The following is a 24,860-nucleotide window of genomic DNA, read 5'->3' as shown; positions in this document are numbered from 1 at the left end:
CCACAGTGGAAGTGTGGAGTCTTAACCACTGGATTGCCAGGAAATTCCTAGAAAATCTTAATTATCCGTGGCTAACAGTGTCAATGAGGAGGGATGTCATCAAAATACACATCATTTAAAACCTTTGCTAAACCAACGGTGCAACTTATTTCTCTAGGACACTTTTATTTTTTAAGTAGAGCCCCTTTCTCTTTCCTGTCCAACATTTGATTGTATTGAGAACCATAGGACTTCCCTGGTAACTCAGTGGATAAGAATCTGCCTGCCAATCCAGAGGACACCGGTTCAACCCCTGGTCTGGGAAGATCCCACGTGCCACGGAGCGACTAAGCCCTTGCAGCACAACTACTCAGCCTGCATTCTAGAGCCTGCAAGCTGCAACTACTGAAGCCCTCGTGCCCTAGAGCCTGTGCTCTGCAATGAGAGAAGCCACCGCAATGAGAAACCCGTGCACTGCAACTAGAGAGCAGCCGTTTGTTGCAACTGGAGAAAGCCTGCATGCAGCAACAAAAGACCCAGCACAACAAAAATAAAATTTTGAAAAAAGAACCATAAAAATGCATCTCAGGCAATATTGTGGGCAGTATTCTGACACAGAATCAGAATCAACATTTACAAATTTAATAATTGAACATCAAAAAATAGAAAATTAAGTATAAAAAGGTACAGGCTTCCTGGCTTTAGTAACCTGTTAGCCTTAAAATGATTATCATATCTGTTGAACCTATCAAAAAAGCAAAGGACAAATTCATAGAGACAGAAAGTAGAATGGAGATGGGCAGTTGGCATTTAATGGGGACAGTTTCCTTTGGGAAAATAATAAAAAGTTCTGGAGATGGATGTTGGATGGTATTAGATGGATGGTTGCACAATAAAGGAAATATATTAGCGCCTCTGAACTGCACAGTTAAGAATGGCTAAAATGGCACATTTTATGTATGTATATTTTACCACAATAAATACAGGCAAAAGAAAGAAAGAAAAGGAGTAATTCTAGGATCGGCTGCAGGAAGTTACCATTGAAATAACCAGAACATTTGTTGTTTGAGCCTTAGCAGAGAACAGGCAGTAGTTCCCGGAAATTACTGTTGTGGTATTAATATTAATTAATATTAATATATCTCTGCAGAAAAAGATGAGGAAAGAAATTTCAACAGCTTAGCATTTATGGGGTACACGACTGGGAGTAAAACACTTGTGAAAAATATCATGATAGAAGGCCTTTATTTAAAGTGTGGTGAAGGCCGCTGACTCATTGGATAACTGGAGTATTTGTGGCTTGAGTAATGGCCGAGCCAAGAATCCTGTAGTCAGACTCTTTCTTCCTTGGGGGAAAAAAAAGGAGGTCAAATCAATTCTATCCCACTCTATCTTGAATATTTTGTTCCATGATGATTTTGACCAACCCCAAATTCCTCCAGCGAGGGAGGAATGTTCAGTGTTTTTGTAACCTTGATTAACTGTGATATTATTCCAAACAAGGAGACAGACCCCTATGGGGGCAAGAGGTGGAGAGGAGAGAGCTAAATCAGGAGTCTGTTTTTGATCCCAGCCAGATGATGGATGTCTTACGAATGGGGCCAGTGCTACTTCTGATCTCATTCTGAGAAAAGACACTTTTACCAGCTGGGCGAAATGTCTGGACTCAAGTGTGAAACCAGTTGATTGGCTCAGCTAAATAGCTGAAGGAACTCAAATTCTTCTGATAATGATATTCTAATTATTTATTTTCCTGTGCTTGGACGCTCAGTCGTGTTCTACTCTTTGCGACCCCATGTACTGTAGCCCGCCATGCTCCTCTGTCCATGGGGATTCTTCAAGGAAGAATACTGGAGTGGGTTGCCATGCCCGCCTCCAGGGGTTTATCTTCCTGAGGTTGCACTTATTTCGAGTGTTTTCTGATTGGGATAAAGTAATAACATGAGTCGGGTGCTTGGAACTGCCATGGCTAAGAGATGATGTTTTCTGTGAAGTCATGGTACTAGGTTAGCAGGCATCTAGATATCTTAAGGATGCTGTTGAGTGTAATCAAGCAAAGATATTCTGGAGTCAGACTTCCTGGCATGAATCCTGGGTCTGCCTCTTGCAAGATGAGACCTCAGGCAGTTGCCCACATCTCTGTGCCTTTAGGGTTGTCATCTCTAAAAAGAGGATGATTGCAATAGATCTTGCATCATAGGTTGCTGTGAAATATGATTTAAAACCTGCAAAGTGCTCAGACCTCTTCATGGGTCACAGCTTTGTCATGGTGAATGGGGAAAAGCGGAAGCAGTGACAGAAAATTTTATTGTCTTAGGCTCCAAAATCCCTGTGGATGGTGATGGCAGCCATGAAGTTAGAAGGCACTTGCTCCTTGAAAGGCAAGCTATGACAAACTTAGACATCATATTGAAAAGCGGAGACATCACTTTGTGGATAAAGGTTTGTACTGTCAAAGCTGTGGTTTTTCTAGTAGTAACGTGCAGATGTGAGAATTGGGCCATAAAGAAAGCTAATTCAATGGACATAATTTGAGCAAGCTCTGGAAGGTAGTAAAGGACAGAGGAGCCTTGGAATGCTGCAGTCTATGGGGTTGCAAAGAGTTGGACACAACTTAGTGACTGAATGACAGCAACAAAAGTCCTTGGAACAGTGCTTAGCGTGTAGGGATTGGGCCATAAAAGTTAGCTATTACGTGTATTAATCATTGCCTCTTTGGAGGAAAATGTGGCTAAAACAGTGAGGCTAAAGGCTTCAGTGGTAGGTTTGTTGCCTATGAGTCACAGACCCTTTGCATCGGAGAGTTCAAAACTCAATGGCTTTGTCAAATCATCATGTGCATGTTAAATATATTACAATTTTGTTTGTCAACCACACCTCAACGAAGTGGAAAAGAAGGGAAAAAACCCTCCATGAGTGCTATACACATGTATTTGTTGTTGTTTAGTCACTAAGTAGTGTCTGACTCTTTATAACCCGATGGACTGTAGCCCACTAGGCTGCTCTGTCCATAAGATTTACCAGGCAAGAATACTGGAGCAGGTTGCCATTTCCTTCTCCAGGGGATCTTCCTGACCCAGGGATCGAACCTGCATCTCCTGCATTGGCAGGTGGATACTTTACCACTGAGCCACCAGGGAGGCCATACCAGTAATGCAGGTTTGAGTGAACCATTCCTGCATTCACTCATTTGTTGATTCACCACTTGCCAGGCATTGGGGATACAGAGTCAATTACAGTGTGATTTATTATGATGCTCAGTCTAGTGGCAAAGACACATGAGCAGGTTACTATGCAATATGTAGGTACAAAGGTAAAGGTATGTACAAGGTATTACTGAGTTGTGATGGAGGAAGCCTCAGGGGATGAGGGTAAGGTGGGGAGGAACACTCAGGGAAAATTCCTGGAAGTAATCCCCCAAAATATGTGTTTGGTCAAATAAAGCTTGATTTTAACAAAAAAATCAGTAACAGTTTCAGCCTGTGTCTCTAAAAGATAAGGATTCTCTCTTTCTGTTTGATAAACAAAATACTATTTTTACCTCTAAAAGAAATAATACTGGTTGCTCAATTATAATAAAATACTATAATGTTAACTGTAATAAAATATCTGATTGATTATCTGGACATCACCAGATGGTCAATACCAAACTCAGATCGATTATATTCTTTGAAGCTGAAGATGGAGAAGCTCTACACGGTCAGCAAAAACAAGACCAGGAGAAAGCAGGAATAGAACGAACATACCTCAACATAATAAAAGCTATATATGACAAACCCACAGCAAACATTATCCTCAATGGTGAAAAATTGAAAGCATTTCCCCTAAAGTCAGGAACAAGACAAGGATGCCCACTTTCACCACTACTATTCAACATAGTTTTGGAAGTTTTGGCCACAGCAATCAGAGCTGAAAAAGAAATAAAAGGAATACAGATAGGAAAAGAAGAAGTAAAACTCTCACTGTTTGCAGATGACATGATCCTCTACATAGAAAACCCTAAAGTCTCTACTAGAAAATTACTAGAGTTAATCAATGAATATAGTAAAGTTGCAGGATATAAAATTAACACACAGAAATCCCTTGCATTCCTATACTCCAATAATGAGAAAACAGAAAGAGAAATTAAGGAAACAATACCATTCACCATTGCAACAAAAAGAATAAAATACTTAGGAATATATCTACCTAAAGAAACAAAAGACTTATATATAGAAAACTATAAAACACTGGTGAAAGAAATCAAAGAGGACACAAACAGATGGAGAAATATACCGTGTTCATGGATTGGAAGAATTAATATAGTGAAAATGAGTATACTACCCAAAGCAATCTATAGATTCAATGCAATCCCTATCAAGCTACCAATGGTATTTTTCACAGAACTAGAAGAAATCATCTCACAATTTGTATGGAAATATAAGAAACCTCGAATAGCCAAAGCAATCTTGAGGAAGAAGAATGGAACTGGAGGAATCAACCTGCCTGACTTCAGGCTCTACTACAAAGCCACAGTCATCAAGACAGTATGGTACTGGCACAAAGATAGAAATATAGATCAATGGAACAAAATAGAAAGCCCAGAGATAAACCCACGCACATATGGACACCTTATCTTCGACAAAGGAGGCAAGATTATACAATGGAGAAAAGACAATCTCTTTAACAAGTGGTGCTGGGAAAACTGGTCAACCACTTGTAAAAGAATGAAGCTAGAACACTTCCTAACACCATACACAAAAATAAACTCAAAATGGATTAAAGATCTAAACGTAAGACCAGAAACTATAAAACTCCTAGAGGAAAACATAGGCAAAACACTCTCCGACATAAATCACAGCAGGATCCTCCATGACCCACCTCCCAGAATATTGGAAATAAAAGCAAAAATAAACAAATGGGACCTAATTAAAATTAAAAGCTTTTGCTCAACAAAGGAAACTATAAGCAAGGTGAAAAGACAGCCTTCAGAATGGGAGAAAATAATAGCAAACGAAGCAACAGACAAACAATTAATCTCAAAAATATACAAGCAACTTCTGCAGCTGAACTCCAGAAAAATAAACGATCCAATCAAAAAATGGGCCAAAGAACTAAACAGACATTTCTCCAAAGAAGAAATACAGATGGCTAACAAACACATGAAAAGATGCTCAACATCACTCATTATTAGAGAAATGCAAATCAAAACCACAATGAGGTATCATTTCACACCAGTCAGAATGGCTGCTATCCAAAAGTCTACAAGCAATAAATGCTGGAGAGGGTGTGGAGAAAAGGGAACCCTCTTGCACTGTTGGTGGGAATGCAAACTAGTACAGCCACTATGGAGAACAGTGTGGAGATTCCTTAAAAAACTGGGAATAGAACTGCCATATGACCCAGCAATCCCACTGCTGGGCATACACACCGAGGAAACCAGAATTAAAAGAGACACATGTACCCCAATATTCATCGCAGCACTGTTTACAATAGCCAGGACATGGAAGCAACCTAGATGTCCATCAGCAGACGAATGGATAAGGAAGCTGTGGTACATATACACAATGGAATATTACTCAGCCATTAAAAAAAATACATTTGAATCGGTTCTACTGAGATGGATGAAACTGGAGCCCATTATACAGAGTGAAGTAAGCCAGAAAGAAAAACAACAATACAGTATACTAATGCATATATACGGAATTTGAAAAATGGTAACGATAACCCTATATGCAAGACAGAATAAGAGACACAGATGCATAGAACAATTTTATGGACTCTGAGGGAGAAGGTGAGGGTGGGACGTTCTGGGAGAATAGCATTGAAACATGTATATTATCATATGTGAAACAGAACACCATTCCATGTTCGATGCATGAGACAAGGGCTCAGGGCCGGGGCAGTGGGATGACTCAGAGGGATGGGATGGGGAGGGAGGTGGGTGGGGGGTCCAAGAAGGGGAACACATGTAAACCCATGGCTGATTCATGTCAATGTATGGCAAAAACTATTACAATATTGTAAAGTAATTAGCCCCCAACTAAAATAAATAAATTTATTAAAAAAAAAAAAAAAACCAAGACCAGGAGCTGACTGTGGCTCAGATTGCAAAATTCAGACTTAAATTGACGAAAGTAGGGAAAACCACTAGACCATTCAGGTATGACCCAAATCAAATCCCCTACAATTATACAGTGGAAGTGAGAAATAGACTCAAGGGATTAGATCTGATAGAGTGCCTGAAGAACTATGGACAGAGGTTCATGATATTGTACAGGAGGCAGGGATCAAGACCATCCTCAAGCAAAAGAAATGGAAAAACGCAAAATGGTTGTCTGAGGAGCCCTTACAAATAGCTGAGAAAAGAAGAGAAGCTAAAGGCAAAGGAGAAAAGGAAAGATATTCCCATTTGAATGCAGGGTTCCAAAGAAGAGCAAGGAGAGATAAGAAAGCCTTCCTCCGTGATCAATGCAAAGAAATAGAGGAAAACAATAGAATGGGAAAGACTAGAGATCTCTTCAAGAAAATGAGAGATATCAAGGGAACATTTCATGCAAAGATGGGCACAATAAAGGACAGAAATGGTATGGACCTAACAGAAGCAGAAAATATTAAGAAAAGGGGGCAAGAACACACAGAACTACACAAAAAAGATCTTAATGACCCAGATAACCATGATGGTGTGATCACTCACCTAGAGCCAGACATTCAGGAGAATGCCAAGTCAAGTGGGTCTTAGGAAGCATCACTACGAATAAAGCTGGTGGAGGTGATGGAATTCCAGCTGAGCTACTTCAAATCCTAAAAGATGATGCTGTGAAAGTGCTGCACTCAATATGCCAGCAAATCTGGAAAACTCAGCAGTGGTCACAGGACTGGCAAAGGTCAGTTTTCATTCCAATCCCAAAGAAAGGCAACACCAAATAATGTTAAAACTACTGCAAAATTGCACTCATCTCACACGCTAGCAAAGTAATGCTCTAAATTCTCCAAGCTAGGCTTCAACAGTACGCGAACTGAGAACTTCCAGATGTTAGAAGCTGGATTAGATGTCAAGCTGGATTTAGAAAAGGCAAGGAACCAGAGATCAGATTGCCAATATCCACTGGATCATAGAAAAAGCAAGAGAGTTCCAGAAAAACATCTGCTTTACTGACTACACCAAAGCCTTTGACTGTGTGGATCACAACAAACTGTGGAAAATGCTTTAAGAGATGGGAATACCAGACCACCTTACCTGCCTCCTGAGAAATCTGTATGCAGGTCAAGAAGCAAGAGTTAGAACAGGACATGGACCCACAGACTGGTTCAAAATTGGGAAAGGATAACGTCAAGGCTGTATGTTGTCACCCTGCTTATTTCACTTATATGGAGAATACATCAAGTGAAATACTGGGCTGGATGAAGCACAAGCTGGAATCAAGATTGCAGGGAGAAATATCAATAACCTCAGATATACAGATGACACCACAGTTATGGCAGACAGCCATAGAGAAACTGAAGAGCCTCTTGATGAAAATGAAAGAGGAGAGTGAAAAGGCTGGCTTAAAACTCAACATTCAAAAGCTAAAAAACATGGCATCCAATCCTATCACTTCATGGCAAATAGATGGGGAAACAATGGAAACAGTGACAGACTTTATTTTCTTGGGCTCCAAAATCACTGCAGATGGTGACTGCAACCATGAAATTAAAGATGCTTGCTCCTTGGAAGAAAAACTATGACCAACCTAGACAGCATATTAAAAAGCAGAGGCATTACTTTGCCAGCAAAGATCCATCTAGTCAAAGATATGGTTTTTCCAATAGTCATGTACGGATGTGAGAGTTGGACCATAAAGAAAGCTGAACGCCGAAGAATTGATGCTTTTGAACTGTGGTGTTGGAGAAGACTCTTGAGAGTCCCTTGGACTGCAAATAGACCCAACCAGTCCATCCTAAAGGAAATCAGTCCTGAATATTCATTGGAAGGACTGATGCTGAAGCTGAAGCTGCAATCCTTTGGCCACCTGATGCGAAGAACTGATTCATTGGAAAAGACCCTGAGGCTGGGAAAGATTGAAGGCAGAAGAAGAGGACGACAGAGGATGAGATGGTTGGATGGCATCACCAACGCAATGGACATGAGTTTGAACAAGCTCTGGGAGTCGGTGATGGGCAGAGAAGCCTGGCGTGCTGCAGTCCATGGGGTCGCAAAGAGTCAGACATGACTGAATGACTGAACTGAACTAATAAATGTCATATTATTTTTAAGTTGGTTTGAATGAATCAGGATGCAAGTAAGGGCAAACCTTGTAAAGGATCTCTTTCTCATTCTTTGTAATTTATTTGCTGAAGAAACTGAGTTGTTTATTTTGTGTAGTGTTCCATGGATGGATTTTGCTAATTGCATCTTCGTGGTGTCATATAACATTCTCCTCTATTCGTTATACTTCCTTTAAATACTGTGTCCAGTTTAAAGTTTTGTCAGACTCAGATTCAGTTTCTTGGGGTTCGGTGGGACGTGGATGGGCCAAGATTCCTTCACAGAGAGTGTGGAACACTTCCTTCAGGAGGTACGTACTGAATGGTGGTCTCTCTTTTTGAGATGTTTGCAGCCCCTGACGGTCTTTGGTTAGGGCCATTTCTTCATAAAGGTTGTAAAGTGGTCCTATTCTAATTCTCCCTTTCCTTCTTTGGCTGGAATCCTAGAGAGAGTAGTTTCCCCTCATTTATTATTTGCTTACTCACTGGTATATATAAGTTGGTCTAGGAAAGGCAAGTTGAGTGCCTGGTTGGAAAATCCATATTAACAGTGGCCCTGTGGTATTACATGACCCACAACCTTTAATGTCAGTAAAATTCTATCAGCATACAATTCTACTAAAGCAGGAAGGTGAACTGATGGGGTTTTATAAGTACCTGGCATCAGAAGAACTTTCTGCTTATAACATAGCTTTAAAAACACTTTAACTTCCCCCCCAAGCTTTTAGTCAAAATAGTTTTTTTTTTAAAGCAGCAATTACAAAAAGATAATCTTGCTGAACTGAAATCCTAGACTACGTCTCGTATCCTTTTAGTTTTCAGTGACCTACTTAGCACGTGGCATGATTTACAGTGGGGGTTTATTGCTTTAGCAAAATAATGCTTTGGTCATTCACTTAAAGAGAAAAAAATATCCTCCGTTGTACTCTGTAGTATGGAATGAAACCTTTAAACAGTCAAAATCAGCTTGAGGTTAAGTCATCATTAGGACAATTTTATACCAAACCTAAAATAGATATGTACCTTAGCATTGATGTATACAGAGCTTGTGTTTCCTAAAAGGTGAAGCAAAAACATATTCCCATGCCTGCATGCAGGATGAATAAGCAAATCACCCACACACAAAGGTTAATGAAAAATGAAACACTTAAGGGACTTCCCTTGTGGTCCAATGGCTAAGAAGACTCTGTGCTCCCAATGCAGGGGTCATAGGTTCGATCCTTGGTCGGGGAACTAGATCCCACATGCCATAACTAAGACTTTGCACAGACAAGTATTTTTCTAAAAAATGGAACATTTAAGAAGCACTACATTTTAGGTGTTCTGTGAAAATCTCTTTTAAATGTATTCCCAAGTGAAATCAATTGTTTGCATTTGATTGGTGACATAAAACGTTAACAGAGTGGAAACAGGAGTAGCCTCTGAGCTTTTGGGTGGACTCTGGTGTGACCTCAAAGTCCTCGACTTCCTCCAATGGGGAGACTGGTCAACCCGGATCCTGACCAGTTTTCCTCTTGCCCTCGCCTTCAAAATCACTTAAATCCTTTGTCTCCAACTACATTAGATCTATTCAGTGTTTCCCTTTTTAATGCTTCCACCATTTCTTAATATCTACAAAGAACGGATTGATTCCCTCCATGCCAGCAGGAAGCAGTGGGGTGTGCGTGTTGGAAGGGCCCCAGTTTGAGGAACAAGCCAACAAGGGGCATATTGTCTTTCTTTTCATTCTTTCTTTTATTTTTTTTAGAGCATTTTTCTTTCTTATCCAGATTAGTCTGACCTCAGCGCAAGACAACCATATATTACTTTTAACGGCAAACTTGAATGTCGCCTGGGTTGCCTTGGTGGTTTTCCATGAATGTAATATGATAATCCCACTGGAGCCACCTCAGCCACTTACTACTCTTACCCTGATAAAAATACTTTGTTGGGGCTGTTAGGATGTCTTTTATTTTTAATCCAGCTGAAAATGGAAGCATTACAGAGCTTAGAAATATTAATGAGAAAATTCTCTGCTTTCCAGCTCAGAGTACCCCACACATGATGGGCTAGAATAAAAGTATTTTGCCCAGTTTTACCTCGATAGAAGCATCTTAGCTGAAGCTTTCAAGCAAGGCTTTTAAGAAAGAATCATATGACACACACATATACAAAATGGAAATGCCCTGGCAGATAAAATTAACATTCTCTTATTGCACCTGTAGCGCAAATGGTTATAAAAGGAGTTGCTAAATAATGTACACTCTCTGATGATCTATAAGGCAGCTGTGCGCTTTTCTATTTTAAAAATCCCAAGAGTTAAAGCCTAATCTAATCCTCTCTTTGTCCGAGTTTCTGTCAAATGATCAGACCCTTGGACACTTTTTCACTCAGGACAGATGCATTGTATTGAACCCAGCCTACTTTATGAACAGGTTGTCCATCAGCCTCATTAAACCTTCTGGTGTTTGTTTATTAACAGGTAGAGACAGACCTGCAATCTTACTCTTTTTCTAAGTAAACCTGTGCCAAAACCCAAATGGGTGCTTAAAACAGATGGTTCTCATCTTCCTAAAGACTTAACTATCATATTTTACCTCTGGGCACAGTCCTGGCAGGGTGATTTGTGAGATGGCATCATCATTATAAGTAGGAGTCACCTGGAAAATGAGTTTACCTTGTTTCATGAAAACAAAAAAAGTCCCCCTCTCTGTTTTTCTTTTTTTTTCTCTTTTGGAAGTGGTGGGCTGACTAGGTCTTTGTTGCTGCATGGGTTTTCTCTAGTTGTGGTACGTGGACTTTTCATTGCCAGGGCTCCTGTTATTTTTGACCATGCCATGTGGCTTGTGGAACTTTAGTTCCCCAACCAGGAATTGAACTCTGGCCTGCAGCAGTGAGAACACCGAGTTCTAACCACTGGACTACCAGGGAATTCCCAGGATATTTTTCAACTGTATCTTTTAACTCATCCCCTGAATCAGTTCAGCTCAGTCGCTCAGTCGTGTCCGACTCTCTGCGACCCCATGAATTGCAGCACGCCAGGCCTCTCTGTCTATCACCAACTCCCGGAGTCTACCCAAACCCATGTTCATCGAGTCAGTGATGCCATCCAACCATCTCATCCTCTGTCGTCCCCTTCTCCTCCCGCCCCCAATCCTTCCCAGCATTAGGGTCTTTTCCAATGAGTCAACCCTTCGCATGAGGTGGCCAAAGTATTGGAGCTTCAGCTTCAACATCAAACCTTCCAATGAACACCCAGGATTGATCTCTTCTAGGATGGATTGATTGGATCTCCTTGCAGTCCAAGGGACTCTCAAGAGTCTTCTCCAACACCACAGTTCAAAAGCCTCAATTCTTTGGCGCTCAGCTTTCTTCACCGTCCAACTCTCACATCCATACATGACCACTGGAAAAACCATAGCCTTGACTAGACGGACTTTTGTTGGCAAAGTAATGTCTCTGCTTTTAAACATGCTATCTAGGTTGGCCATAACCTTCCTTCCAAGGAGTAAACGTCTTTTAATTTCATGGCTGCAGTCACCATCAGCAGTGATTCTGGAGCCCAAAAAAGTCAAGTCTGACACTGTTTCCACTGTTTCCCCATCTATTTCCCGTGGAGTGATGGGACCAGATGCCATGATCTTAGTTTTCTGAACGTTTTGAGCTTTAAGCCAACTTTTTCACTCTCCTCCTTCACCTTCATCAAGAGGCTCTTTAGTTCTTTTTCACTTTCTGCCATAAGGGTGGTGTCATCCGCATATCTGAGGTTATTGATATTTCTCCCGGCAATCTTTATTCCAGCTTGTGTTTCTTCCAGCCCAGCATTTCTCATGATGTACTCTGCATATAAGTTAAATAAGCAGGGTGACAATATACAGCCTTGACGTACTCCTTTTCCTATTTGGAACCAGTCTGTTGTTCCATGTCCAGTTCTAACTGTTGCTTCCTGACCTGCATACAGGTTTCTCAAGAGACAGATCAGATGGTCTGGTATTCCCATCTCTTTCAGAATTTTCTACAGTTTATTGTGATCCACACAGTCAAAGGCTTTGGCATAGTCAATAAAGCAGAAATAGATGTTTTTCTGGAACTCTCTTGCTTTTTCGATGATCCAGCGGATATTGGCAATTTGATCTCTGGTTCCTCTGCCTTTTCTAAAACCAGCTTGAACATCTGGAAGTTCACAGTTCACGTATTGCTGAAGCCTGGCTTGGAGAATTTTGAGCATTACTTTGCTAGCATGTGAGATGAGTGCAATTGTGCGGTAGTTTGAGCATTCTTTGGCATTGCCTTTCTTTGGGATTGGAACGAAAACTGACCTTTTCCAGTCCTGTGGCCACTGCTGAGTTTTCCAATTTTGCTGGCATATCGAGTGCAGCACTTTCACAGCATCACCTTTGAGGATTTGAAATAGCTCAACTGGAATTCCATCACCTCCACTAGCTTTGTTCGTAGTGATGCTTTCTAAGGCCCACTTGACTTCACATGCCAGGATGTCTGGCTCTAGGTGAGTGATCACACCATCGTGATTATCTGGGTCGTGAAGATCTTTTTTGTACAGTTCTTCTGTGTATTCTTGCCACCTCTTCTTAATATCTTCTGCTTCTGTTAGGTCCATACCATTTCTGTCCTTTATCAAGCCTATCTTTGCATGAAATGTTCCTTTGGTATCTCTAATTTTCTTGAAGAGGTCTCTAGTCTTTCCCAATCTGTTGTTTTCCTCTATTTGTTTGCACTGATCGCTGAGGAAGGCTTTCTTATCTCTCCTTGCTATTCTTTGGAACTCTGCATTCAGATGAGAATATCTTTCCTTTTCTCCTTTGCTTTTCGCTTCTCTTCTCTTCCCAGCTATCTGTAAGGCCTCCTCAGACAGCCATTTTGCTTTTTTGCATTTCTTTTCCGTGGGGATTTTCTTGATCCCTGTCTCCTGTACAATGTCACGAACCTCTGTCCATAGTTCATCAGGCACTCTGTCTATCAGGTCTAGTCCCTTAAATCTATTTGTCACTTCCACTGTATACTCATAAGGGATTTGATCTAGGTCATACCTGAATGGTCTAGTGGTTTTCCCTACTTTCTTCAATTTAAGTCTGAATTTGGCAATAAGCAGTTCATGATCTGAGCCACAGTCTGCTCCTGGTCTTGTTTTTGCTGACTGTATAGAGCTTCTCCATCTTTGGCTGCAAAGAATATAATCAATCTGATTTCGGTGTTGACCATCTGGTGATGTCCACGTGTAGAGTCTTCTCTTGTGTTGTTGGAATAGGGTGTTTGCTATTACCAGTGTGTTCTCGTGGCAAAACTCTATTAGCCTTTGCCCTGCTTCATTCTGTACTCCAAGGCCAAACTTGCCTGTTACGCCAGGTGTTTCTTGACTTCCTACTTTTGCATTCCAGTCCCCTATAATGAAAAGGACATCTTTTTTGGGTGTTAGTTCTAGAAGGTCTTGTAGGTCTTCATAGAACCGTTCAACTTCAGCTTCTTCGGCGTTACTGGTCAGGGCATAGACTTGGATTACCGTGATATTGAATGGTTTGCCTTGGAAACGAACAGAGATCATTCTGTCGTTTTTGAGATTGCATCCAAGTACTGCATTTTGGACTCTTTTGTTGACCATGATGGCTACTCCATTTCTTCTAAGGGATTCTTGCCCACAGTAGTAGATATAATGGTCATCTGAGTTAAATTCACCCATTCCAGTCCATCTTAGTTCGCTGATTCCTAGAATGTCAACGTTCACTCTTGCCATCTCCTGTTTGACCACTTCCAGTTTGCCTTGATTCATGGACCTAACATTCTAGGTTCCTATGCAATATTGCTCTTTACAGCATCGGACTTTGCTTCTATCACCAGTCACATCCACAGTTGGGTATCGTTTTTGCTTTGGCTCCATCTCATCATTCTTTCTGGAGTTATTTCTCCACTGATCTCCATTAGCATATTGGGCACCTACTGACCTGGGGAGTTCATCTTTCAGTGTCCTATCCTTTTGCCTTTTCATACTGTTCATGGGGTTCTCAAGGCAAGAATACTGAAGTGGTTTGCCATGCCCTTCTCCAGTGGACCACAATCTGTCAGACCTCTCCACCATGACCCATCCGTCTTGGGTGGCCCCACACGGCATGGCTTAGTTTCACTGAGATAGACAAGGCTGTGGTCCGTGTGATCAGATTATCTAGTTTTCTGTAGTTTTAGTTTTAGTGTGTCTGCCCTCTGATGCCCTCTCGCAACACTTACCTTCTTATTTGGGTTTCTCTTACCTTGGGCCTTGGGTAATTCCTCTTGCCGCCGCCACTGCCGCCGCCGGCCCCAGCCCCCGGCCTGGCCTAGCCCCTCTCGCCTGCCGCCCCCGGCCCCCCGCCCCCGGCCTAGGCCCTGTCAGCCGCTGCCCCCGGCCCCGGCCCCCGTCCCGGCCTAGCCCCTGTCGGCCGCCGCCCCTAGCTCCCGGCCCCCGGCCCGGCCTAGCCCTGTTGGCCGCCGCCCCCGGCCCCCCGGCCCAGCCTAGGCCCTGTCGGCTGCCGCCCCCAGCCGCTGGCCCGGCCTAGCCCCTCTCGGCCGCCACCCCCGGCCCCCGGGCCCCGGCCCGGCCTAGGCCCTCTCGCCTGCCGCCCCCGGCCCCCCGCCCCCGGCCTAGGCCTGTCAGCCGCTGCCCTCGGCCCCCGGCCCGGCCTAGCCCCTGTCGGCCGCCGCCCCCAGCTCCCGGCCCCCGGCCTGGCCTAGCCCTGTCGGCCGCCGCCCCCGGCCGCCGGCCCGGCCTAGCCCCTCTCGGCCGCCACCCCCGGCCCCCGGGCCCCGGCCCAGCCTAGGCCTTCTCGGCCGCCGCCCCCGGCCCCCGGCCCCCAGCCCGGCCTAGCCCCTCTCGGCCGCCGCCCCCGGCCCCCGGCCCCCGGCCCGGCCTAGCCCCTCTCGGCCGCCGCCCCGGCCCCCGGCCCAGCCTAGCCCCTCTCGGTTGCCACCCCCGGCTCCCGGCCCCCGGCGCGGCCTATCCCCTGAATAGTTTTCCCTTAATCATCTTTTTTATTTCCAACATCTCTTTTTCTTTCTCTAATGATTGCACTTTAAAAAGGGATTGATACTGTTATGCAGTCCAAGCTTGTAATGCTTGCTGCATGATGGACCAGTAAATTGAGAGAGATGAGGTGTTGGGGCAAAGAATATCAGATCAAGAGGATGATGGACTAATGTCCCAAAGAACCATCTCACCCAAGTTAGAATTCAGGCTTTTCTTATACTAAAAGGGGGCAAGGGTGTGACTTATCGTGGCAAACTTCTTCATGCCAGATCTTTGCCCTTGGAGCTATCCACCTAGGTCTGCTCACAATGTTTCTATAAATCTCCAACAAGACAAATGTTATTCTCTCTTCTGTAAATTTTTATCTCTATGAGAATGGAAAAGTGTTATATCTTTAAAGGCCAGGGCCTCGAAAATGAATAATCCTGTATACTTCAGGCTATAGGCAACATTCTTTAACAAATTAATGACTAAAGGCAGGCAACAAAACACCACGGTTAGAGATCCGGTATGGAGCCGTATTTGTTCTTCTGTTATAATAGCTTCTCTCCTCTTCCCATGGATATTAATTGTAGTTTACAGAATTCATTCTGTTCCCAGGATTGTCTGTTTCTTCTTTGGTTTGTTTGTTGATACTGACCTTTGTCTTTTTGTCTTAGAGACTTTCTTAGAAAATATGATGATCTTTGGCTATTTAACTATGTCCAATTGTAAGGCACAATGATTTCAAAATTATTAAAGTGGGTAAATAAAACACTATCTAAATAATTTGTTGTGCTAACCTACTGATTGGTTGTAATTATGAAAAGAAGCAATATTATTATTGATAAGATGTTCACCTATTGGTGACTGAAAGACAATCCCAGAGTTATGAGTCAGACTTAGGGACAGAAGCTTATTTTAAAGTGTAAAATACCCTGGAGGTTATAGTGATTACTGCTTTTATATACTAAATAGGCAGCTAGGTATATACAGAGTGAGGCACCAAACAAGCTGATTGGCAGCTCTGTGTCTTGGAGTAGGACTTCTGGACTGCAGTGGATATTTTCAAGGTGAAAAGTCAGCATTTTCATTGAGTATTCCCCAAGAGGAGAGCAACAACTTGATGGTAACAAAGACATCTTACACAGTGAGCTAGTAAACACTCACAGATGCCAACCTCCCTACCCAAGTTTCATGAAAAAAAGATTTCAATTTACTAAGTGCAAAAATACTGATGTAGTCCATTTTTAAAAGGTCAGTACATTGATTCCACGTACAGTAATGATTCGGGCTTTCCTTGGCGACTCAAAGGTAAAGAACCCCCCTGCAATGCAGGGGATGCAGGAGATGCAACTGATTTACATGTTAAACTCATTCAAAAACACCCTCACAGAAATACTCAGAACGATGTTTGACTAAATATCTGGGTACCCCACGGCCCTCTTGGCAACCCCATGGAGCCTTCCAGGTTCCTCTGTCTGTGGGATTCTCCAGACAAGAATACTGGAGTGGGTAGCCAGTGGCTCAGCTGGTAAAGAGCCTATCTGCTAATGCAGGAGATGCAAGACATGCAGGTTCAGTCCCTGGGTCGGGAAGATCCTCTGGAGGAAGACGTGGCAACCCACTCTAGTGTTCTTGCCTGGAGAACTCCATGGACAGAGGAGCCTGGTGGGCTACAGTCCATAGGGTTGCAAAGAGTCAGACATGACTAAAGTCCTCTGTGAACTGACCTCTGTCTCTTCATTTATATATATATATATATAATATTGAATATAGTTCCCTGTGCTATACAGTAGGACCTTGTTGTTTATCCACTCTATATATAATAGTTTGTATCTGCTTATCTCAAACTCTCAATCCACCCCTCCCCCACCCCCTTCCCCCTTGGCAATGAGTGGTTGCCTGTCTTACCCAATATCTTTAATGGAATGGAGATGAAAATTATTGAAGAGGAAATTGAGAAATTGTGAGACCTACATATTAGGAGTGTCCTCAGCATAAGCATTAATATTGGAAAGGATGATGGTAGAGGATTGAATGAATAGTGAGATTAAGTCATGCTAAAATAATCTGAGGGAACAACAGAACGTTCTGGAGACTCACAGACAACTATATAGGAAGGACAGTGGTTATCATGTGAAAAATAAATGCACCTTTATTAGACATATATTTATTTGTTTTTACTTTTACAATCAACAAATGGCTTTGTTTTTGCTCCTCTGAAATATTTGCTTTTAGGATCAGAAATTAAGCTCATACCATTAGGGACAGTAATGTATTTTGGCTTAAAACAGTTGACCCTTCTAGAAAGTATAATGCTAGCTGTCACAACAAACAAACCCCAAGATGTGCAGTAGAACAGTCATGATATATTTATTCCTCACTTGTATAAAGTTCAAATTGGGTTTCTTCATTCGTGGATGACTCTCCTCCGAAGATGATTCAGGATTCTAGACACCTTATATCTTATGACTCTGCTTTCTTCATCACGGAGTTTCCAAGGTCCCTATGCTTAGCTCCATCAAGCTGGCAGATGGGAAGGAGCAGGAGGAGAAGCAGCAGGAACAGAAGGAGCAGGAGTAAGAATTGCTTCTTACCAATTTGGGCAGGAAGAGACTCATATTGTTTCTGCCCATGATCCACTGGTGAGCTCTAATTGTACAGCTTCACCTAGGTTCAAGGGAGGCTGGGAATCTAGTTAGTCCCTGGTTGCCAAGTATTTCCCAGCAAGAAAATTATACAATGAGAGGAAGCCTAGGTTTTGGCAGATAATTATCCTTCATTCCAAAGATGAATATTTAAGGATTATACGTATCCATAATTAAAAAAACCTTTCTGTAATTATTAAATTACATTAAAAATTAATTATATTAAGAAAAATTAAGTATAATTAAATAAAATAATGAAAACTTTCAATAACTGCTGATTGATCAAGCAACAAAAAGCAATTAGTAAAGATATAAAAGATTTGAGGATCCAGTTAACAAGCTTGATTTTAAGGGATACAAATAGAACCCATGGATACAAAAAGCATTGGAAACCAGCCATTCTTCTTAATTACTCAGAGAAATGTTACAAAAAGTACACCATTTCGTAGGCCAAAAAGCAAGTTTTAATACATTTCAAGGCATTGGTATCACATTGCCCCCATTCTCTAACTGCCGTTTCTCTAATTTTAAAGATAAGAATTATCCCTTGAGCTCCGCTCTGCTCATTCAGACAGGGGGTTTCTCAGTCAAAACCAAAGCTCCAATAACCGTGTTACCAACTGCTAGGAACACGGAGCCATCTTTGTAAAGAAAACGCTTTTATCAATAAAAAGAGCATTTTCACATATTTTAAAGATAATTTGCATATGGCAGTTTTTCACATAGTTATATTTTTCTCACAGTTTTTAAACATCGCATATGCCTTCTATTGCTTCATATTACTCTTTGAACCTGCAAGCCTAAAACATTTTTTACTTAACCTTTATGCTAGTTTCTGATGACCTACAGATTGAAGGCTGTTAATGAGGTCATTGGGTTTGTAAACTTTGCCCTAGTTAGAATTAGGCAGCAAATTGCGGCACATAAGCAGAACATTGGGAATATTTAAAATAAATGTCAAGGAACTTCCCTGGAGGTCCAGTGCAGTTAAGACTGTGTTTCTAATGCAGGGAGCGTGGGTTCGATCCTTGGTTATGGAACTAAGATCCCACATGCCTGCTGCTCGGAGCAGTCAAAATAAATAAATAAATAAAACAAATATCAAGCTTATTACTATTCCATTAACTCTTACCACAAATGACTCTTACCATTAACTCTTAACAGAAATCTATTCATTGCAATAGAAGACCAGAAATCCTTTTCTTTTATATTGAGTAAATAACATCCTCAATTGAAATTTGATGAAGGAAAGAGCTTAGCTCAAAATAAAACGTAAAATGTTAGGATCATTTGGCAGCTAGAAAAGTCCCCAGTGTTATTTATTTTCTAACATAAATTCCCCAATGTGCACAAACTTCTTAGCAAATCCTGAGTCTGAGGCTTCCCTTGTAGCTCAGTTGATAAAGAATCTGCCTGCAATGCAAGAGACCTGGGTTCGATTCCTGGGTCAGGAAGATCTCCTGGAGAAGGAAATGGCAACCCGCTCCAGTATTCTTGCCTGGAGAATTCCATGGACGGAGGAGCCTGGTAGGCCACAGTCCATGGGGTTGCAAGAGTCACACACAACTTAGCAACTAAACCACCACCAGTCCCTAAGTTGTAGATCCTCAGAGGAAAGAGTGAACAGAAAAGCAAAGCTATCATGGGAATCCTGACATTAGATTGGGTGAGGAAGGAGTAAGAATTACTATGCCTTGGTGTCAGGAAAATTTAGGCTACCTTACCCCTTTGTTTTACACACAAAGCTAAAGAGACCTAGGCAGATGAAGGGTCCCCCTGAGCACTTCAGTTTCAGATAAGGGCAATAAAGAAAAGGAGAAAAGAATGGTCTTTACACTAGACTACTCCCTCTGGATGTACAAAAACACACCAGAGGGAGAAGAAAGGCAGCTGTCTGCATGGCAGGAAAGAGGCTGGAAGGGGATTGTCACATAGATGGGCTCACAGATACAGTCTTCTTCTGTCTTTAGTTCAGTAAGTCTGGGTATGCACAACCATTCACTTATTCATTCATATCACTTAACAAATAGCTCCTATTATGTACTAGGTCCATAAGTACCTGTCTTCATGGAGCTTATCTTTTAATGGGACTATTATTCCATATATTCAGTGCTTCCAGTGATAGATTTACAAACACTTGCAACTAAGATGGGGTAGTTAATAAGGTCCCAGAAAAAGTACAGAATGAGTACTTTTAAAAGTCACCTGTCCCACTACATACCCACCACTCTGGCTAAAATGAAAAAGATTGACAATGCTAGATGTTGGAGTAACAATATGGAGCCACTGGAACTCACAGACATTGTTGAAGGGAGTGTAAAATGTCACAAGAACTTTGGGAAAAGATTTGACAGTTTCTTGTACATTCAAGCATACATCTAGCTTACAGCCAAAAATTCCAAGCTTAGATATTTACCCAAGAGAAATGAAAATATATGTCTATAAAAATGTATATAAGTATATTCTCAGAATATCTATTCATAATAGCCCCAAAGTTGAGACTGTCTTGCTGGTCATCCATAGGAGAATAGATGAACAAACTGTGATATATTCCCTAAGACTCAGCGGGTAAAGAATCTGCCTGCAATGCAGGAGACACAGGAGATGCAGGTTCAGTTCCTGGGTCAGGAAGATCCCCTGGAGAAGGGCATGGCAACCCACTCCAGTATTCTTGCCTGGAGAACCCCATGGACTGAAGAGCCTGGTGGACTACAGTCCAAAGGGTCTCAAAGAGTCAGATACACCTGAGAAACTAAGCACACATGTGTTATTTTCATGCAGTGGATACTACATGGTAGTTAAAAGAAAAATGATTGCAGTCCTAAATATCATCTAAGACTATAATCGAAGAGAAAGAAATATGAAAGATAATTACTTTCAGGGGAAGGTTTCTTCCTAATAAACACATCATTATGAAAAGACACATCAAGGTGAAGAAAAGTTCCAGACTGGGTAGGAACTGGTCCTGGGTTGAGGTCTGGCCATTGTTGATCTGAGGGAGGTTTCTTGCTTGATGTCCTGGTTCCTATTGATCAACTGGGCTCCAATTTTGGGTCCCTGGTATTGGATACTGGAAAAATTGTAAAACCTCAGTTTGGACAAATGGGGGTAATGTGCATGCCACCTGACTCTTTGGAGCACTGCCACCATTAAGATGTGATCAAGAAGATGGATGCTAAGGACAAGGGTGAACTCTCGAGAGATGATATTGGCTTACTTGTTTCCACTCCAGCCAAGAGGTCAAGCTCTGCAAAGATGTTCAATTGACGCTCTCTCGAACAAGAATATTCCACATTCGGTTCCATTTTTAAGCCCTTCTGATGAACTTTTCTTATGCTTAACTGTACTAACAAGGGTGTGTTATTTTTGACCATTTGTGCTACATCAGAAATATGGTAATTTATTAACTAGGCTGAATGAGAGTCAAAGGAAGAATTTAAAGAGCTAGCAGGGAGCCTGTAGTGTCAATCTGGGATCCATTTGTGTCTGATTCTTCAAGACTGGGAGCCAAATTGGATAAATGGAAGCCAAGAAAACTATAGTTTTATAGCTTAAAACGATAAAACTATTTTCTTTCTCAGCTTCCAATCAGAGTCAGATGCCTGGGTCCTTTTTTAATAAAAATAAACAGTCTTAAATTACCCTTTTCTTACTTCCTGCCAAGCTAGCTTGTCTTCTCAGTCATGCAGTTCTGTTACTTCCCCTTCCTTGGTCCTTGATTCCAAAAGCATCCTGTCTGTCTGGAATGGTGCGTGTGTGTGTTTGTGTGTGGTGTGATGTGTGTGTTTAGTCACTAAGTCAGGTTCAACTCTTGTGCAATCCCATGGACTCTAGCTCTCCTGGCTCCTCTGTCCTTGGGATTTCCCAGGCAAGAATACTGGAGTGGGTTGCCATTTCCTTCTCCAGGGGATCTTCCAGACCCAGGGATCGAACCCACGACTCCTGCCGCATCTCCTGCATTGACAGGCTGATTCTTTATTGCTGAGCCACCAGGGAGTGACATGGCAACTTTACCTAAAAGAAAGAAAGTAATCAAAAGTGCCTGCCCATTCTCTCTTCCTTTTGGAGGTTGGGAATGTAGGAAAGAAAAGTGAGAAGGAAATGGACTGAGATTAAAGCCAGTTCCTGGGGGAACAGCTCTCATAAATATTGGGTTAATGATAAATTTAAGGAGTTTATAGGACTCTTTTCCAACGGGATTGAAACTGTCACATGAAAACATTTAATTGTTCATTTAATTGACAAAGGGGATTAAGGCAGGGTATCACTTCTAAAAGTGATGTAGTTTCTTTCATTTAAAACATTTACAGGTATGCATGCTTAGTCGTGCAGTCATGTCTGACTCCTTGCAATCCCATGGACTGTAGTCCATCAGGCTCCTCTGTCCATGGGATTTCTCAGGCAAGAATACTGAAGGGGATTGCAATCTCTTTCTCCAGGGCATCTTCCCAACCCAGGGATCGAACTGGTGTCTCTTCGTCTCTTGTGTTTCCTGTATTTGCAGGCAGATTCTTTACCACTATAGTCTTGCCAATCTTTCGATGTAGGACTGAGGATGATTTTTTCCCCTGAGTTTGGGTCTACTGATTGGAGTACAGTGTCATTTTTCTTGGGTAAATAATATTCCCTAATATACACCTGAGTTCTTTTTTTAGAAGCTCACTCCATATTTTTAATAAGAAATTTATGAACAATGAATGCTGTTTATAGCCATTTGGTGATACCAGTTGCACCAGTATTTTACTGAAGTATAATTCATTTATTATTTATTGGGGTTTCCCTGGTAGCTCAGCTGGTAAAGAATCCGCCTTCAATGCAGGAGACCCCAGTTTGATTCCTGGGTCAGGAAGATCCCCTGGAGAAGGGATAGGCTACCCATTCCAGTATTCTTGGGCTTCCCTTGTGGCTCAGCTGGTAAGGAATCTGCCTGCAATATGGGCAGATTATTATGTATGGAATAGATTAACAACAAAGTCCTACTGTATAGCATAGGAAACTATATTCAATATCCTGCAATAAACTGTAATGGAAAAGAATCTGAAAAAGAATGTAAATATATGCACAACTGAATCACTTTTCTGTGCAGCAGAAATTAACACAACATTGTAAATGAACTACACTTCAATAAAATAAAATTTTTAAAAAGATACTCAATAAGACTGTTACCTTTCTCTCTTGATATATGGAGGCTTAGAAGTCTCAAGACCCTTAGTATGTAAGAAAGAGACTCAGGAAAGCCAGGGGTGTAGTTCTGGTTCGAGGGTGAAGACTTGAAAACCACAAGAGGTGATGCTGTAGGTCCAGCCCAGGAGCCAGTATTTCAGTCCTGATCCAAAGGCAGGAAAAAACTGATGTCCCAGCTGGAAGGCTGTCAGGCAGGAGAAATCCCCTCTTATTCAGGATTCTATTCAGGGTAGCTTTCACTCTATTCAGACTTTCAGTGGATTGGATGAGGCCCAGCCACATGAAGGAGGACTAACTCCTTTAGTCAGTCTACTGATTTCCATGTTAAATTCATCCATAAACACCCTCACAGAAATACTCAGAATGATGTTTGACTAAATATCTAGCCCCATGGCCCCATGGCCCTCTTGGTGACCCCATGGAGCCTGCCGGGCTCCTCTGTCCATGGGATTCTCCAGGCAAGAATACTGGAGTGGGTAGCTGCTGACTCAGTGGGTAGAGCCTGCCTGCTAATGCAGGAGATGCAAGACATGCAGGTTCAATCCTTGGGTTGGGAAGATCCACTGGAGAAGGGAATGGCAACCGACTACAAAATTTTGCCTGAAGAATTCCATGGACAGAGGAGCCTGGTGGGCTACAGTCCATGGGGTCATGAAGAGTCGGACACAACTAGGGGACTAACACTTTCACTTTCAACACCCCATGGTCCAGTCAAATTGATGCACAAAATTAGCGATCCCAGAGGGCCTGAGTTTCAAAGTGAGATCTTTGGTTTTTTTTCTCCTGATAGAACTTAGAACATGGGACAGCTGTCTCCAACCTAGATGTATTCAGCCCCATTTGGACAGGAAGTCTATAAACGCCTGTTAGCTGCTGTCAAACAAAACCACATAGGTCAACGAAGATGCCTCAAGTGGCCATGACTTCCACTGAGAATTCCAAAATGTTTTGTGAAAATGTGATCTTTGGGGGCTTAGCGTCAATCTGCAGCATCTGGTTAGTATTTGTAGCACTAAATTTGTAGAACTAAAATTGTGCTGGAACAAAGCACAGACACTCTGGGGGGCTATTTTCATATCATAAGTGTTGACTCATTGAGCTGTTCTTGGAATCCTACACCCACCCCTTCCTACAAATACCCATGCCTTTTTACTAAGTATTGCACAGCTAGTTAAATGAAAATATTTCCTCACTATGGACCGTGATCAGCTTGAGCTTTGGGGATTTAATAGTGGACAACGGTTTATTTAGTTGAAAACTTAAGGCAGCTGCAAGTTCATTCTATGCTGTAGAAAGGAAAACAGCCAAATTCCTCATTTGGGCTGTGTCCTTGAAGCTGTAGGTATTTAGCAATGATTGGAAGGAAAGCTATGACCAACCTAGACAGCATATTAAAAAGCAGAGACATTACTTTGTCAACAAAGATCCGTCTAGTCAAGGCTATGGTTTTTCCAGTAGTCATTTATGGATGTGAGAGTTGGACCATAAAGAAAGCTGAGTGCCGAAGAATTGATGCTTTTGTGCTGTGGTGTTGGAGAAGACTCTTGAGAGTCCCTTGGACTGCAAGGAGATCCAACCAGTCCATCCTAAAGGAGATCAGTCCTGAATATTCACCGGAAAGACTGATGCTGAAGCTGAAGCTGCAATCCTTTGGCCACCTGATGCAAAGAGCTGACTTATTTGAAAAAACCCTGATGCTGGGAAAGATTGAGGGCAGGAGGAGAAGGGGATGACAGAGGATGAGATGGTTGGATGGCATCACCGACTCAATGGACATGAGTTTGGGTAGACTCTAGGAGCTGGTGATGGACAAGGAGGCCTGGCGTGCTGTGGTTCATGGGGCCACAAAG

At 42.1% G+C, this 24,860-nt stretch overlaps 1 long non-coding RNA gene across 1 annotated transcript in view; it reads left to right on the top strand.

Moving 5' to 3' along the window:
* The window catches only part of LOC145517025 (uncharacterized), an 81,935-nt gene that overhangs the window by 7,484 nt on the left and 49,591 nt on the right, over window positions 1–24,860 (top strand). Inside the window, exon 2 of the long non-coding RNA XR_014061937.1 lies at window positions 2,297–2,421. This is a non-coding gene — a long non-coding RNA (uncharacterized LOC145517025). The remainder of the gene's footprint in view (window positions 1–2,296; window positions 2,422–24,860) is intronic.

This window comes from Giraffa tippelskirchi, chromosome 8 (assembly GCF_054371585.1).
Source record: "Giraffa tippelskirchi isolate mGirTip1 chromosome 8, T2T-mGirTip1v1.2.pri, whole genome shotgun sequence".
NCBI classification, from domain to species: domain Eukaryota; kingdom Metazoa; phylum Chordata; class Mammalia; order Artiodactyla; family Giraffidae; genus Giraffa; species Giraffa tippelskirchi.
The sequence above is the reverse complement of the archived record's forward strand: the minus strand, read 5'-3'. Positions and strand labels throughout refer to the sequence as shown.